At 47.3% G+C, this 12,721-nt stretch overlaps 1 protein-coding gene across 3 annotated transcripts in view; it reads left to right on the top strand.

Annotated features, from left to right (window-relative positions):
• The window catches only part of TBX5 (T-box transcription factor 5), a 98,129-nt gene that overhangs the window by 38,880 nt on the left and 46,528 nt on the right, over window positions 1-12,721 (top strand). The window contains exon 1 of one of the 3 annotated variants that reach the window (XM_082202902.1): window positions 6,792-6,985. The exons of 1 other annotated variant lie outside the window; for it this stretch is intronic. The gene's annotated coding sequence lies outside the window, so the exon portion shown is untranslated. Of the gene's footprint in view, window positions 1-6,791; window positions 6,986-10,338; window positions 10,941-12,721 lie in introns of those variants that run through there. One more of the 3 variants, XM_082202900.1, reaches the window with a different exon arrangement.

The following is a 12,721-nucleotide window of genomic DNA, read 5'->3' as shown; positions in this document are numbered from 1 at the left end:
GTCCGGTTGAATCTGAAGAAAGGATGCCGATGTGGTGTACTGACCTAGGAGCCCGGAGAGCGGGGTTCGAATCCCCACTCAGCCACGAAGCTTACCGGGTGACCTTGGGCCACGGACGCTGCCTCTTAGCCTTGCTTGCATCGCAGGGGTGTTGTGAAGATAAAGTGTGTGTGTGTGGGGGGGGGAGAAACTTTGTACGCCACCTCGAGCCCCTTGGCTTGGAGGAAAGGTTGGAGTATCAATGCAAGCATAAATAATACAGTGGTACCTCGGGTTACATACGCTTCAGGTTACAGACTCCGCTAACCCAGAAATATTACCTCGGGTTAAGAACTTTGCTTCAGGATGAGAACAGAAATCACACGGCGGCAGCGGGAGGCCCCATTAGCTAAGGTGGTGCTTCAGGTTAAGAGCAGTTTCAAGTTAAGATCAGACCTCCAGAACGAATTAAGTACTTAACCCGAGGTACCACTGTAGATGCAGGTTTTCTCGCTGTGTGGGAGGAGAGCAAGTTTTGGAGGCCAAGAAGGGGTAGCGAGGAAGAGCTCGGTGACACTCGAGAAAGTTCATCATCGGACACCGCCACTGGGACGTCCGCTTGCTTTGCTTCTTCCCTTGGGAAAGGGACGAACTGACCAAAATCCCACATTTTGAGGACACAACTTTTCTCCGGATTGAGTCACTGGAGGTTGTGTGGTCGTGGTCAAAAACCAAACCCAAAACACTCCATAAAAATGGAAGATTAGGTTGAACCCTGAGATGCTAGCTGTCTACCTACAAGTAGAAGTTGCTTCTCCCCCCGCAAAAAAACCCTCGCCCCTGCAGGGTGGATTTTGGTTTTTTTAAAAAACCTCTTTGTTCTGTTTTCCTAGTATGAAAGTATTAGAGTTTGCTCTGTTCTTTAAACAGCAGAACATAGGAAACTGGCTTGGACGGACTCAGACCCTTGCTCCATCTTCACGGACTGGCAGAGGTTCTTCAGAGGATTCAACCTTCCGCATGCCAAGCGGACGCCCTAGTTAACTAGCTACCTCTCTTCACCCTTGGCTCATCTAGTTCACTATCATTGGCCCTGACCGGCAGCGGCTCTGCAGGGCTTTCAAGGGATATTCCCACCCTCGTCTAGACATGGCGGGGATCGAACCAACGACCTTCTAGATGCTCTGCCACTACGGCCCATGGGGGAACTTTGCAGGGGCTGTGCAACACTGGAGACCTGCAGAGTGAGGGAGCTTCATTTCAGTTCGTCCTAGACGAGCGCCGCAGAGGAGCTGGGGAAGAGACAACAGAAAATAGCAATCGTCCTTTCGCCTTTATGCCTGGGGGAGAAGGCGCTCGGCAGCTTCTTCAAGAGAAAGAGAACTAAGTTGTTTCTACTCCATCTAAATACAATATGCTCTTTCTAAACGCAGGCGCTATTAAGGCCGCGCTGTTTGCCTTTCAATTTCGTGCAACCCTGAGGTGGAGGGGGAGATTAATGGACTGCAAGAGAAAGGGGGGTGGATATTAAATGGGGTTTTCATCTAAGAAAAATAAAAAAGCACCTGAACTAGCTGTTTAAAAATAAATAACTTTTTTTAAAAAAAATGTGTCCACCTGTTTGTGACTTTAGAAATTAGAGGCCGGGTAAACCTACCGCCCGGTTCTTGAGTCCCACAGTAATCCAGTTCAAAACCAGTGGGGTGCGGTATTTTGGGGGGGGGCGTGTTAGGGTTAGAGGTGAGGGAGGTGAGGAGAAGAAATTCTCATTTCCTTCAAAGCAGCGTCTGACGTCAAACAGTTTCTGTGTTTATTTATTTGTGTGGTGTGTTTGGCGGGTGGGGGGTCGGGTGGGGAATAAAATAGCGACTGCAGTCAAACCCCACTTTTTAATGTGAACCCAGGGCCGACCTACCAACAGCACCGACTCCTGGGGAAAGCGATGGCCCCGATCCAGCTAAAAGCAGGCCTGTGTCTAAATCAATTCACTGGGAAGTAAAAGCCCCTTTAATAACGGGGCTTTCGACTCGAAGAGACCCTGTAGGATCAGGCCGGACGTCCCATCAATATCAATGGAACAAGATGACTTAGTCCGGCCCCGTTGGCTTCACCAGAACGGCGGAGGGATACCCTGAAGCGTCTTACTTTGCGCGGATATCTCAGGGCAGTTGGGTGAGTTTTGCTCCCTGTTGAGTGAGTGTTGGGTCTCGCTTCTAGGCGGGCCTGCTTTCAGCTGGATCGGGACCACCAGTCGCCTGCTGAAACTCTTTCGGGTTCTCAGATGTCGCCTCTGGCTTGCATGGCATATAAAGAAAACTTCACGGCGATAAATATAAATCGAAATGCAGAACGAAAGAGAAGGACTCCCCCCTTTGATTCCCTGATCAAGAAGTAAATCCCGCTGGTTTGAATGGAATTGATTTCCAACCAAGACGGCAACGCCCTTTTCATTTGAAAGCAAAGCCCCATTGAACTAACTGGGTACTACTTAACTCAGGCTGCAGGAACGCTAATAGGTGCCGTCCGCAGTAGTTTCTGAGCAGTCTTAAAAGTCTCATTCAGCTCAGTAGCTCAGGGAATCCTAGAAGGGTAAATATTATTATTATATTCTTAATAATAAATATGGTTAGTTCATAATAATTAATTGATAATATTAATATTCTTTCTGAGCTTTGGGGGTACATTGCAATCCATGATAATTATTTCCCCTTAAATTTCGAGTACAATATTTCCCTGTGTGTGATGTGTGTATGTATATATATTAGGCGTTTTTGTAAATGATGCCCATTGAGAAATAGCGGTGCTGCAGACTTTTTTTGTGGGTTCCAGGCAGAATAAGAGGAAGTGAACCGCTGAGAGGGAATTTCTCTCTCTCCGCCCCCATATAGTCACTTTCCTTTTAACAGCTTTGTACTTTTAACAAATGCAGATTTATTCACACCCCCCCCCACACAAAAGAGAGATAAACCTGTGTTACGAACTGAGTTTTCTCTAGCTGTTCGGTAGATTTAATGAAGCCTTCGCCGCTTTGCTATTTACTATAGTGCGATGTGATGAGGGTTTCTCAGTCTGGGCAGGTACCTGAATCTGCAGGAAGGGGTGGAGAACAATAAGACCACATTTGTCAGCTGCGGTGAAAATTAATGGAACTGTTCGCAGCAATGAGGATCCTGGATCCAAGCCTCCTGTGCAGTAAAATAAGATTCATTGCCAAAACATAAGGTGTTTTCTTTTTCCCTTTAAAAAAAAATATTTGGAAGATTCTGAATCTTTCAGGTTCAGCGACAAAGCTCTAGGATGCAAAGTGAAGGAAGAAAACCGGCGATATACTGAGAGCACACTAACTAGGGAACAATCCCCAGTGGGCCTGACTTTTGAGAAATAACTACCAGGGTTCTGCGGTTAAATGGCCCTATTTTAACAGATGTGGCTCTCCTCGTCTTGATGTCACTCCCCCCCCCATTTTTATGTAGTCAAAACTGTATGGGTGGGATCCTCAACCCGGTTGCACGGATACGGTCCTCATGGCAATTTCTCAGATGTTCAGTTCGCCGATTTCGTTCCCCAGCACTCAGGCCACTGGGCAGGCGGAGAGAGGGGTCAGCAAGCCTGATATCGGAGTCGTCATGAGGACTGCTCCGAAGAGCTGAGGTCGGCCTGAGCTGCCCTTTTGCCCATTCATCCACCGAAGTAGGAAGGAATCCATCCAAGTCGCCTGGTGTCAAGGATCGGGAGCAATCCTGCAACCCCTTAAGAGCCAGCTCGCCTGGCGAAGGACTCCCCCCTCCACGAGAGCAATTCCAGCTGTCGAATATGTCGCCTTGTGCCCCCCCCCACCTCGGAAGAAGTAAGCCCAACCGATTTCGAGGAGAGAGGATATGCTTCGGGTTGCAACTTTGCAAGATCGTCAACTGCTGCAGCGGTGGAGAGCAGAGGAGAATTAGAGCGGGCGGGGGGCACTGAAAGAAACCAAAAAATTACTAGGAAGAGGAAACGAACCATCTGCTTATTCCTCCTTCGGTGTTTCTTGGGACAGTCGCTTCTGCCCCAGAATTTGTCCTCTGGAGAGACAAGGGGGAGAAAATCTGCATGCTTTCCTCGGATTTTATGTTATTATCAATAGTTTCAGTTCTTTAGTTTTAAGTCTAACCTCTGCCCTGTGGGTAACTTCTCTTTTTAAAGCGGTGTTTTGTTTTAACATTACTTTAAACTGATTCGGGCTGTCTATTTTTGTCCTCCCCCCCCCCAACCCCAGTATATATTTATCTGAAATAATTAAATAACCTGCACTCCAAATGAAAACTCATTTATCAGGACAAAAGCTCACCTTTTAAATAGTTTTATTTCTCTTTCACACACACACGCCACCGTAAAAGCATTTCTTAAATGTAATTTCCCGCTCCCTTCGCCCCAAATAGATATCGATTGGGGGGAAAACAATACAGACGTACAATCAACGCAGGAAACTATGTTGGTCCATTGTGTGAGAGAGAAGCCCGAACTTACAGCGCAATAAGTTACACACATTTTCGCAGAAGTTAATTCTGTTGTGTCCTATAGGGCTTTCTTCCAGGTGTGTGCTTAGGTTTAATTTTTTTAAAAGATAATTATTGCCTTGATTAGGAACAACCAGTCGCAAGGTAAAGTCCAGGGTTTTTGTTTCTTTTTTGGTTGCTTTTTTACTAAATCCCTTCGGGCTGTGCGCATCCTAGAGTTTATGTCCCGTTGAACTCAAAGGGACTTCTGAGCCAGTATGTTTAGGATCGAGCTGAGTGCTTATTGAGCTGTTTAGCTAGGAGACCAGCCATCCACATATATTATCTAGTGTAGGTTTGCTTTAAATGCTTTCGAGGGTGGCAATAAGAAACTCCCTTGTTTCGGGAGAATTCCTCAGAAGCAAGCCCCACAGAGCTCATCGAGGCTTAGTTCTGTTTGTGTTACGGATCCCAGCCATAGTTCTGTGGATATTTGCCTGGGCAAATATGGCAATTTAATCAAAACCCACTTATATTAGATTTCTATTAAAGAACCCCTACTTTACCAAATGATGTTCTGCCTACTTTACCAAATGAACACAGAGGACCCTCTCCGTTCAATGCTTTGCAACATGGAAAGCAGTAAAACATTTTCTTTATTTTCAACCATAAGAAACTGGGGGGTTCTCTTTGGAATCAGGTGGGGGAAACGTTGGACACGATCTAGGTCCATTAAAAGGAGCAAAGAAACACACAAACACGCACAAATCGTCAGCCTAGGATATAAAGGTTGGCCTATCACATATGCAAGAGGAGGGGACCGGTCCATAATTACAGGGATGACTTTGTTTTGAGAGTTACGCAGGCCTCCAATTCTTAAAGGGCCCGCAGGAATATTTCTTTTTTAAAACACCCACCCACACCCACATCCTTATGAGTCAATTATCAACGGGATGGAATAGGAAGGCAAGCATCCTTTGAAGCGAAGACACGCAGAGAGGAGACGGATTGCTCTCAGTCGCTCCTTGCGGCCGTTTTGTTTCTGGGGAGGGGGGTCTTCACCTGATACCCATCTGCAACTCTGAGGTGCTTCGCTCCCTCCGCCTGCCGCTTCCCCCAACTCCCCACCCCCAGCAGACTGGTACTCAGGCCCCTCTGATGGGCCTTGTCTCAAATCCTCAGCCGGAAACCTCTGACTGAATCCAGCCGGCCAACAGAGGACATCAGCACCTCAAAGCCGGTCTGGAAATGGGGATCCCTCAAGGGTCCGACTTGGGGTCCGGGACTAAGGGAGAGACTTCTTCCCACCCTACCCCGCTCTTACCTCCTAGCTAGATCCTGAAGCGGAATCTTCCAGTCTTCCCGGTGGACCTGGGTTCATCTCGTATTTTATTTTAGTCCCCAGCAACCATTTCTTGCCTCTCCCCAGCGCCCCCGCCCCCAGTCTCGATTCCTGCTGGGGAAGGCATCGCATTTCTAGCAAGCAAAGGGCGAACGATTGCCAAGGCCAGCTTGCGAAATATCTGCAAGAGAGGGGTTACAAAAATGTCGATGATAAAAAAAGCAAAACGAAACAAAAATATTCCCCAGTCTCCGTTGACAGTAAATTTGGGGATTGGGGACCAGGAAAGAAAGGAGGCTATAAGGTCAGTATTCTTGCTCCCCAGCCCCGGAGAGATCAAAGGGCCTGCGATGTCAGGTCTACCCAAATATCGCTGTGTGTGTGTGTGTTTGTGTGTGTGTGTGTGTGTGTGTGTGAGAGAGAGAGAGAGAGAGAGAGAGAGATGGGCTCCTGAGATCGGATCTGCCCAGATCGCCTTTGCAAGATGCAGCTCTCCACGCTTCCTATAATATATAGAAACAGGACCAGCCATGCAGACACATCATGCGGTTTAATTCCACCACAAGTGCGGTCTAGCGATACGGCCAGTTGGCCCTCCATCTAGTCCACGAGAATCTGGGTTTTCAGTCCTCCATATCTCCCCCCACCTTTTCTGCCCGCTTAGCACTCCCCCTCCTCCTTCTAAAAGGGCTACATTCCTCCCAATTGCAACCAGCACCCCCCCCCCCCTTCTAGGAAAAAAAATCCAGAAGACGAAGAAGAAGAAGAGGGGGAAACTGACTGATGGGGATTTAAAGCAGAAGAACACAAATTAACCTTCCATTACTGCTGCGCTCAAGCATGACAAAGGGGCCGGTTGCGTGCGCGGTGACGTCTCCGTGTCCTATAGGTGCAGGCGCTGGTGAGATAGGAGCGATCGCCTCGAACCCGCTTTATTTTATTGGAGTATGGCTGGTAATAAACAGTAATATTTAATTTGTCAGAGGCCACAAATCGCTCGCGAGGCTGGGCAAGACTGTCTCTCTCCTTGACAAGATCCTGGAAGGGCGCTACCTCCGCAGGAGATTCCCCACGAATCTTTTTGGTCTTGTTTGAACCTGGAGCAGCAGGGACAGAAATCGTCGTGGTTGTCTGCGGCGTCTTCAGCTCTGCTTCGGAGCCCTTGCATAGTTGGTTTGGGTTTCATAAGGTGAGAGATGGTCCTTTTCGCAGAGTTTTGGGGGGATCGGTCTCTTCTATGTAGCAATGGTGAATTTTAGTGTGTGTGTGTGAGAGAGAGGGGGGGGGGAGGAGAGAACATTGTATTGCTACTATTTTCAGAATGTCCGGTGGTTGGTGTTGGGACTGACCCGTACCAAATGACGAACGGTCCGAATCCGGTCCGAATTGTAGCGCCCTGGATTCCCATGGATTGCAGTGGGGGCGAGATTTAAGCACGTGGTTTTGCCTCCCTGTCGGTATAGATGTCCCGAAACATCCTTCTCAGCGCCTCGATCCTGCCTATCGATTTTAAATATATACATATATAGATATTGTTTATTGATTTTAAAGATGGTCGTGCTTATAGATGTGTTGCATAGAGTCTAGTTTTGAGAAAGGAGCTCATAGCTGGAGTCTCTGGAAGCAGCCTTTGGACTTGAAGTAGGTTTCTGCCGGGCCGAATAGAGCTCAGGAAGGCAGGCCGTTTGCTTACGCGTTTCAACTCGTGATATTTTACTCAGTGTGCGTGCGTGTGCACCTCTATACCCATAATACACGTTCTCTGTTTGGGCTGTGATTTGGGTTGTCCTTGTTGAACGACAGCTTCTGGCCTCTGTTCTTTGTGGAACTTCGTGCACACAATCGCCCGTGGTTTAAGTTATTTTTCCAGCTGCGGGGTTATCTGCAAGATTTGTAGGGTTTGGTGAAAGTTTGGAAGATATAAGCAAATCTCAGAAAGAGCCTGCTCTTTCAAAACTGAAGGAGGTTTGAAACAGAGGCGCGCATACAAACGCACACCCGCACACCAACATAATAAAAATCCAAGGCATTTTGTATATTGAAAATGTGCTGTGGAAACAATACAGTAAATGATCATCTCTATCATCTATCTATCTATCTATCATCTATCATCATCTATATCTATCTATCTATCATCTATCTATCTATTCATATATCTCTCCGGATATTTTTCATGAACAGAGAGGAAAGAAAGTTGGAGGCTGATTTAGTTTCTGCATCAAGCTCTAACTCGATAGGCGAAAATTCATTCCTCCAGAGTAATTCTGCAGCTAGCGGGGAAATAAAATCCCACTGATTTTCACCCGGATGTAATTAAAATACAGTCTACATAGAATCCATGGAATTTACCCCGGACAAAACGTTGCCTGGGGTTGGGCCAAATGTTCGGGCGGTTTCTAAAATGTGCAATACATATACCAGTTTAGGACTCTCTATCTAAGCTGTTGTTGCTGTTCTTGTATGTTATACAAACCAACACAATATTAAGGTGGAGTTGTGGATTGTATACACACACATACGATCAATACACAATCATTTTTGTATACATATATACGCAAAACGTGAGTATTAAAAGCACAAACTCTATTATCAAGGGTACTAGTCTATAACGATACCAATCTATAATGCATGATACACGAACGTATACGCACACTTTGCAACATAATGAATGTTAATCCATGTGGTTCACGTATAACATATTAGAAGGTGAGCTGAGAAACGCATGGCAAAGTCTCTGTTTATGTGCCCGCAGAATAAAAACAAGAAGTGTGTATATTACATGCCTTACTCTCATGCTCAGGGTTTTTATTTTGCAAGGCATTATGTGGGTGCAGTATCCTGCAGCCCACGTTGCTTTTCCAAGGGATTACGAATGGGAAAGATTTGCAATCGGGTGCTAGCAAACTCCACAGAATTCCTCGCCCCTCGAGGCTTGACTGATCTCCACTTTCAGGGCCCCCCCCAGCCCCCGCTTTTACCTCCAGCTCGAAAAGCGATCCAAGCAGATCGCGCCTTATTGGACGAGATGAACTTTCCAGCGCAAATGTTGAATCAGTGTTTGAATTGCAGCGAGGCTTACAGCGCAATCCTATGCCTGCTTCCTCAGAAGTAAGCCCCACTGACTCCAACGGGCCTTTCGCTCGCCTTGCCTAATCGTGAAACCCTGTAATGTTTACTCGGCAGGAAGCTCCACTTTGTTCCCTGAAGTTGACTTCTTCCTAGGTGCGTGGCAACCTAATCCCCAATTTATCGGGGGAGAGAAAGTCCAACGGTCTGCAAATGGGGCTCTCTTTGAATTGGAGAGGCGCTGAAGCTCTCGGTAACCTCCAAATTCCATTTTAGAGAACGACATGGAATCATGCAAGAAAGCGGAGGCAGAGCTCAAAGAGTGCTAAATAAAGATCCTTTATACCAAACCCTTTTTTTTAAAAAAAATAATAATTAAAAATGACCACACGTGGCTATTATCAACCTGGTCCTCTTCAGATTCCAGAAAGAGCCAGGGAGGCTGTTTATCCTCGCTTCGACCTATTCAACTTTACCCTCAAAAATAATACATTTGAAAGAAAAAGAAAAGAAAGTTAAGATATAGAGAAGAGAAAGACAGATTACAAAAAAAACCACATCCTCAGCTCTCTTGACGGGTTGATTATTTTTAGTAAAGCCGGTTCTTGGAGCTTGTATATGTATATAGTCTCTCTCTCTCTTTCTGTCGTGTGTGTGTGTGTGTCCTATACATTCTTTATTTCTTTAGAAAAAGAGGGTGAGATTATTCGTAGGGAGGTGGAGGTCCTTAAAAAAAATAAACCTGTGCAGTGAAAATAATCATTGTTAGTAACAAGGAGATGACAATCAGATCAGATGTATTTATTTACACGGTGGTAGGACCCATGGCAAAATATATATGGAGGAGCAGATCCTCAAATAACCTGGGAGATCTCTCACACAGTACAACATGACAGTGGTCTTATTTCTCTCCCCATAAGAACAACCCGAAAACTACCGCCGTGTGATTTGGTTTACAAAGACAGCACCGCTTCCCTTTGAACAGATGCGTTTTTGTTTTTATTTTAAGAAATAATCTCCTTAGATATAATGCACGAGAGAAGTCAGGCTGGTTTGGAGACTGGAAGCCGAGGGGGAATGGTTTGTATTAGGTGTGGGTTTTTGTTCCTTTTTTAAAAAAAAGCCAACGGCTTTTCTTTTCTTTTCGAGGAAGAAAAAGGGGGAGGAAAGAGAGAAAGGGGATTTCTGAAGCTTTGAATTTTTCTTTCTGCTTAAGAAAGATGGATAGAAAGGAGGGAGGGGAGAGGGAGGAGGGGGGAGGAGGAGGCGAAGTGGGGAGGGAATCCAGAGAGATCCCTCCGACTGTCTTTGTGAGATTATTATTTTTTTCCTGTGGCCTGGGAGGGAAAATCAGGCTGGGAAAAAAGGAGAGGAAGAAGGGAGAGGGTAGGATAGGATAGGAGAAGGAGGGGGGGAGAGAGAGAGCGCGAGAGAGCGCCAGCCTCCCGTTGCACCAGCGCAGCTGGTTGGCCAGAGTGAGCTGGGCGCTCGCTCGAGACGCTGCGCTCCCTTCGCCTCAACGCACTTGGTTGGAGACGCGCAGGGCTCCGTCTTCCTCAGCCGAGCTCGCTCTTTCCCGGCCTTAAAGAAGCGAACCTGCTCTTTAGGGGCTTCCTCCGCCATCGCTCCTACCCCGAACTTTTCCCTCCCAGCTCTCTTTCCGGGAATCTGTGAGCGTCCAGGGAGAGGACGGGGTTCTCAGCTGCGTGGAAGAGGAGGCGAGGACCCTTCTCATTCCGGAAGGCATCGCCTGGAGGGACTCGCTCCTCTGCGGGCTACCAGGAGTTGTGTCCGGGAGGCAGAGAAGGGACTGGACGGGTTTTCTTTCTTTGAGGGGAGGGGGAGAAGTAGGGGAAGGGGCCTTTCCTCCCCCCCCCCCGCTTCGTCGTCTCTCGCCCTTCACATCATTTCATTGATGCTGTCTTGAGGAAAGCCTCGGTTTTTATTGCACTTGGAGCGGCGAGAATACAGCAAGGAGATGGCAATGGTGGCGGCGGCGGCGGCGGCAATGCTGCGTCCAGGCTGAGGGCTTTGTGAGTGAGATGCGGTGACTGCCCGGATCCGGGCAAAGCTAGAAGGTAACGAGGGCTGTTCTCGCGCTCCGGATGCGCGATCGTGGGGGGTGGGGGCGCCCGAGGCTCAGAGGGGAAATTCGGACCTCTGGGTGTGTGGGTGACATACACACACGCACACACTGAGAGAGAGGGGGGGAGGAGGGAGAGAGAGAGAAGCGAGCCAGAAAACAAGGCCCCAGCAAGACAGCTGGGAGATGGTGTTTTGCTTTGAGGGGAGAGATCTTCCAGTTAGTCCCTCGATCTTGCAGAGGGGGTGGCGATCCAGTTTGCAGGCACCTTGGTGTGTGTGTGTGTGTGTGTGTGTGTGTGTGTGTGTGTGTGGAGCGGTGCACTCCCCCCTTTCCATTTCATTCCTTCCCCGAAGCGCCTGGCCGAGCAGTTGCGGTTCCCTGCTCGGCTCGAGCTGGCTGGCTGCATTTTTCATCCAGCCGCGGCCTGGTTCTGTCAAGGCGGATTGCCTCTCTGCAACTCTCGGAGGGAGAAGCAAGAGGGTCTCATTCATATTTCTCTCCCCCCCCCCGTCTCTCTCTACCCGCCCGCCCCCCCTCCCGCACCGCCAGCCTTCTTGGCCCAACTCTTCCACGAGAAAACCTTCTGTGCCGATTCCGAGAGCGATTTAAGGTTAGGAGAGGCGTTCCTCTCGCGCTTGTTTTGTTCACACACGCCTGATACGTTGCCACGTTTGTCTCTCCCAGTGCCCGGAGCTGGAGGGGGGATTTTAGAGTAAATTACAGAAAATGAACAGGCAGTGATCTTGAGTCATTTGGCACCCTCCGCTCTGAGTCTAGAAATCTCTGAGGACCCTTCCTCTAATCTAGCCTCAGGCCAGCAGTTCAGTGAATTCAGCCTGACCTTGCTTTCTACCTCTGAATCACTTGCCTCCCGCTAACCCCACTTGGAACTTTAGCGTTTCCAAGGTGAGGTAGAGCAGCGCCTGTTTCTCTAGAGCTGGGGCGCGAGCACGTCCCTTGTAATGATTCCTGCAGTCCAATTTTACCGTTGTTTATTCGGAAGTAAACCCCATAGACTTCCATGACTTTAACTCACAAAACAGCCTGCCTAGGTTCAGCGGTTTGAAACTGGATGGTGTTGTTGTTTTTCCTATAAATCCCCCGCGAATTTAAAGCTATTTTCACACTGGGGCTAAATTCTCCTTTAAATAAATTTTCTTAAATGCTGGTGAAAGGAGCTGATATATTAATTATTTTTATTAATTAAAAACGAACACAAAACGCTCGTTCTGGTTTCTCTACAATTCGCGGGCTTTTTTTGTTAAGGATGTAGGCGCGGGGAAACAGGGCAGTTGAATTATTTTAAATAGCCAGTCTATGCTGTAATATTCTGGAAACTAGATTCAAAATATGATATTTTTCCCTTTATTTCTTTAAAACTAGAATGCTCTGCTCCCTTGAGTTGTGCTAGCATCCCAACTTGAACTAATAGGAAATATTTCCCGTACATTTCAATTATTTTTCTTCTTCAAGCGGCTGTATTTTTAAAAGGCAGCAAACCCTTTTGATTTCGGTGGACATTTCTTAGAAAAATGTACTAAAGATTTAACTGAGGAGGGAAAAGCAGCAATGAAAAGTTAGGGGCCTATAGGTTCTAATCACTGATTCATTAGAAGACAAGTCGCTTTGTGTTTCAGTTAGGTTTACTTCTAAGTAAATAAGTGGGATCCGGACTGCAATTCTAGATACATGCTTAGCTGGGAGTAAGTTCTATTGAATTTAGTGGGGCTTGCTTTGGAGTAGAGATTTTTGTAGAGAACAGCTTGCACTGAG

This window comes from Podarcis vaucheri (assembly GCF_965113315.1).
Source record: "Podarcis vaucheri genome assembly, chromosome: 16".
Taxonomy (NCBI): domain Eukaryota; kingdom Metazoa; phylum Chordata; class Lepidosauria; order Squamata; family Lacertidae; genus Podarcis; species Podarcis vaucheri.
The sequence above is the reverse complement of the archived record's forward strand: the minus strand, read 5'-3'. Positions and strand labels throughout refer to the sequence as shown.